Raw genomic sequence first — 5,999 nt, 5'->3', positions numbered from 1 at the left:
TCCACCTCTGAAACAAACGTTCGTCCTCGAAGGTTCTAAGAATTATTCTGAGGTTACCAAATTGATGATTTTACTTTTACACATATACTCACGGTTGATTCCACGCTACCGCATTTTATATAAGCCCGACAACACCATCTCATTTGAGATTATTTCTTTTATCCATATTTGTAAACTTTGAGACTAATTTCTTACACTCTAAACCTTTTCAAAAGGCTTGATTTACATAACAACGCACAGTTTTAGTCTCAATTGGCTATAGCAACTCGTGCCTACGCACACATCAACTTTCTTAATAGTATTGAAGTACTTCAAAATTTCTCCGGGGTGTTATATTCTTTCCCGCTTAGGATAATTCGCCCTCAAACACATAACATAATTTAACTCTTCTGTCGTAAATATCAATCTCCCAAATTTTTTTTTTCTAACTCCCAAATTTTTCTGAAATTTCGGCAGAGTCTCCCCTATAATTGGGCCTATCCACCTACCAAAGTAACACCAAAACAACTCCTAACAACACATCCACAATCCAACAAAATACCACAATGTATATATCAATAACACTAATCTCAGCATTACAAGCGCTGCATTATCATAATGATATCAGGACATGAAGCACATCACATGTATGCTCATCACCACATCTCTGGTCTTAAAAGTTGTTCATAATTAATTCCAACATCAACAATTAATCTCATATTAACCACCACCTCATTTTGATTTTCTTTTACAATACTGACAACAGAATGTGAGGCATGAAAACCCCATGATTACTTACTCGGATTAATGAGTCACATTTAATGCCACCTGGGCACTCATCTCATAGGCTAAAACTCAATGTTTACAGCACGAAAATGGCTGAATATGCACAAAAAATATACAAGAATTATCAAATAAGCCTAACAGACATGACTCCCTATTAATACTATTGTACAATTAAATTTCATAAAGGGAGAATTTAAACTCATAAATATTTTACCACAAGGACCTCGTCCTTATATAACTTCCACCGCGGTTTGAAGCCCGGCTTAAATATTTCACATCATATAAAAATGCAAGGATCTCGTCCTCAACTCTAAATCACAAATATTGTACACATTGTGCCAACTGATTTTTTTTTCTTCTCATAAATTCTGATAAAAATAAAATTTCACATCACATAATGAACCCCATACTGGTAGGGCATAAAATTCATAAATTTTAACCAAACTATCCCGGATTTATATCAAAACTCATTGTAGTGAGTAACATAAAGTCACTTTTGGACTCTTAACCCTTAATAGTGTACAAAATAAAATGTTAGACACGGGTTAACACTATTAAAATCTCCCAACAGGGATAAACACGGGAGTGGAGTACAAATTCACTAATCTACCATATAAGGAGCATGAAAGGAGTTCTCACCTCGATAATTGGAATCGAATCAAAATAAGAATAGTTTTATTGTAAATTGATTCATACCTGTAACGACACTATCTGGTGTATCGGCCTCAGCCAAATCATAGCAATTATATCAACGGGTCGGGCCTCCACCTCTTAGGGGCCCTCTACCTGCCTGTCCTCCACCCCTATCTGGTTGTGCACGTGGAGTATTAACTGGAATAAAGCTTGTAGCTTGAGTGCTCTAATGAAATCCACCCCTCCCAAGTCTGGGACAATTTCTCTTGATTTGTCTAGTATCACCACCCTCATAACAACCCCTCTGTGGGTTCGGCTGCTCATACTGAGTCTGTGCCGGATAACTGGAATAATCATTATAGAAACCCCGTGCCGATGGTGCATTAAAAGAACTTACTGGAACACCCCGAGTATTCTGAAATTGTTTTCATGACCCCGTTGATACTGAAATATAGAATTATTAAGGACACAGGAATACTGCAAGTCCCAGCATCATCCTATACAAATCTCAGCTCTTAATCATATACAAGTTTTGGAGAACCTTTCAATACCACATATATACATCTCAGGCCAAAACTCATATAACACATAACCCCGCAATCTAATCGTTGATAGTGGACTCCCTTCACTTGGCGCGAAGCCATAGGACACAGTCTGATGATCCACAATACTAACCTTTACCACTCGTACGACACCAGTCATAAGACACCTCAAGCCATTTATTTGGCGCATGTCATCTTCGATCTAGACGACATGTGGTAACAATGGTTGAGCAACCCTGGCTCCCTTATAACCCCTATGTAGTATCACGAACCGTTGGCGTATAGTTGATACCGAGTGTGCAATTTCATACATGAATGGATGCAAAAGAACATAAGATATATGCTTCAAGCTGAATAAATGCTGCACGATAAGGAATTAAAGAAGTAGAAATTTTTCTACTAGCTCTGTAGCCTCTCGAAGATAAGTACAGACGTCTCCGTACCGATCCGCAAGACTCTACTAAACTTGTTCGTGACTCGTAGAACCTATGAACCTAGAGCTCTGATACCAACTTGTCACGACCCAAAATCCTACCACAGGCGTCGTGATGGCACCTAGTCTCTAAGACTAGGTAAGACGATTTCCATTACGTTTCGAAGCCATTTTTTTTAAAACGAAACTGAATTAAATAGATAATCAAAACCAACAGCGGAACAAATATGAATATAGCAACCTCCCAAGACTGGTAGTACTGAGTCACGAACTCTAACTGAATACATGAAATGATCTCAAGGATCGAATACTCAATACTGTTTGATTAATAATTAACAGTATAATAAAATAAAAAGATTTCAAGGGACTGCGACGACCAAGCAGCTCTACCTTGAATCCTTGCGATCACATTTTAACTCTGTCCGAGTCCGATAGCTTCAATACCTGGATCTACACAAAATGTGCAGAAGTGTAGTATGAGTACACCACGGTCGGTACCCAGTAAGTATCAAGACTAACCTCAGTGGAGTAGTGACGAGGTACAGTCAAGACACTCACTAATCAATTAACTTGTGCAGTGTATTATTATTATTATTATTATTATTATTATAATAATAATAATAATAATAATAATAATAATAATAATAATAATAATAATAATAATAATAATAATAATAATAATAATAATAGAAACAAATGGAAATGATGAAAACAAGAATAAATAAATAATATAAACAACAAGGCAACAAGAACACCATAAATATTGCTCAAACGAATAAGGAATACAAATATAACCAATCAATCAAGTCCCTCAAATATACATTTTCCAATGTAAGTACGTCAAGTATAAATCTTGTAAATATAAGTTTTTCAATAAAATACCTTAGAATATAACCTTGTCAAATAAATATATATTTCGAATATACTCCCTTCAAATAAATTTCTTTCAACTATAATTCTTTCAAATAATATTTTTGGAATATAATTCCTTCAAATAAAAGTCACTGTGTGACACCTCATTTCATAATCATAAATATACGGGTTTCAACCCACTTCCATATTTTTACGGCACCTGGTGCCTATATTTCTAGCACAACTGCACGGACAATTCACGTGCCAATAATATCAATGTATATAAGATCCACATGATCAATTTATTTCCACTAAAGTGAGTTTATAATTTTTAAATCAAGTAAAAAATCAACAAAGAAATGAATTTATTTTAAAAATTATTTGGGTGAAAAAAAATAACATTATACCTAAATTCAAGCATCAAATAAACTATTGATTTGGATGTAAAACTATTTAATGTAAAACATAATAATAATTTCTTTTATTTAAATCAATTCAATCATCGAAAATTAGTAAGAAAAATCAGAAATATACTTCTTCAGAGTCTCGTGCTAAAAAGCCAAAGCCAATACAATACAACTAGGAGCACAAAATACATAATAATAAAGTCATCTAGTACATCACGGAAGAAGACAAGAATTTACATATTAAATGAAACAAAATCACCCAAGATAAGAACATAAATAAAGAAATATCAACAGAGCACCCCCGAGGTGCCGCCTCGTAGTCCCAAATCATAAATAAATTCACAATATCTCATTTTCTTATATCACCACGGGAGCCTTCACATTTAATTTTAAAGAAATTATTTTTTCCGAAATAGCATCCCGCGTTTTAGCCACCCTTTTCACACCGCATGACTTCTAGTAGTTTTCCGACTAGCCATGCGTTTCAAGCCACCCTTATCTCACCGCATGCATTTCAACACCCTGACCTTATATCACTGCATGACTTCTAGTAGTTTCCCTACTAGCTACGCATTTCAAGCCACCCTTATTTCACCGCATGCGTATCAATATCACAATATTTCACAAATCGCACCTCAAGATCCCAAATATCACAGCATAATACAACTTGCACCTCAAGTGACCAAATATTACAACATATCACAAATTGCACATCAAGTGCTCAAATATTACAACATATCACAAATTGCACATCAAGTGCTCAAATCTTACAACATATTACAAATTGCACATCAAGTGCTCAAATATTACAACATATCACAAATTGCACATCAAGTGCTCAAATCTTACAACATATCACAAATTGCACATCTAGTGCTCAAATATTACAACATATCATAAATTGCACATCAAGTGCTCAAATATTACAACTTTCCACAGAAATCAACAATAAATTATTTTTTCACAATAAGGAGCCCACGACTCGATCATAATGTGTACAACATCTTAACAAAATGTTCAGGAGTGAACAACTCAACCGAATAATATTTCACAATTTGGCACTTTGCCTCAATATGATTCACGACCTTTTTAATTCAATACCAAATTTTCAACAACGTGAATTGAAAAGTAATTCATCAAGGAACAACACCTCTTTTAAATCACAACTTCAAGAAATAAATAGATTTATTCATCTTATTAACTAAATTTTTCATTTAAATTATCTATAGGTAAAATCAATAATGAAAGTATTTTCCATAAAAATGGCAACTCAAACAAACATAGAGTTCACGTAAAAGTCAAGTGACAATCACACCAAATTATCATATAAAAATAATCTCGGCAAACAAGGAATGAGGCATGACAAATAAGGGATTTAATAAGTTACAACAATTTTTCAATTTAATACTTAAGGGCGTCTATGAATTTCAGTCGATATAATATACACATATAAACCAAGTACGTACTCGTCACCTCGCGTACATGATTTTCAATTACATAATTTTCACATAAGACTCAATGCCTAAGGAGTAATTTCTCCCACTCAAGGTTAGGCAGGATACTTACCTTTTTGAAGTTATACCGATATTCCAAAATAGTCGTCTTGCTTGAATAAATCCTCCGGACAGCTCAAATCTATTCAAATTAATTCAATTTAGTCAATACTAATTATAGGAATTAATTCCATATGAAAATACTAATTTTTCAACAAAATCCAAAATTTAACTCAAAAATCGTCTGTGGGGCCTATATCTCGGAATCCGACGAAACTCACAAAATCCGACAACTCATTCAATTACGAGTCCACCCATACCAATTTTATCAAATTCCGATAACAACTCGACCTTCAAATTACAAATTTTTATTTTTGGAAGATTTTGCAAAAATCTTGATTTTTCTTCCATAAATTCACGTATTCATGATGTAAATGAGTATGGAATCATGAAATATAATCAATATAGGATAAGGAACACTTACCCCAATGTTTTCCCGTAAAAATCGCCCAAGAACCGTGCTTCAAAAATCCAAAACAAAATGAGGGAAATGACCATTTTTGGTCCTTAAGTTTCTGCCCATCCGTCAATAAAAGTCCATTTTCCGTCACTAAAAATTCACACCAGAACTTGCTTGTACCAGCCTTCTTTCAATCGATCATAACTTGATGTACAAATGTCTAAATGATAAATGGTTTAACTTTCTGGAAACTAGAATCAAAATACTACAACTTTCATGTTTTGATAATTTTCTGATTCCTTATGAATTGCGAGATATAATCTTCCAAAGTTGGCTCCACGCATCTGAAATTTCTGGCGAAATTTCTGGCGAAATTGCCCTTACAGCTTTCATTCAATCCATCATAACTTTCTT

The sequence above is a fragment of the Nicotiana tabacum genome, chromosome 19 (genome assembly GCF_000715075.1).
Source record: "Nicotiana tabacum cultivar K326 chromosome 19, ASM71507v2, whole genome shotgun sequence".
In the NCBI taxonomy this organism is placed as follows: domain Eukaryota; kingdom Viridiplantae; phylum Streptophyta; class Magnoliopsida; order Solanales; family Solanaceae; genus Nicotiana; species Nicotiana tabacum.
Note: the sequence above shows the minus strand (reverse complement) of the source record.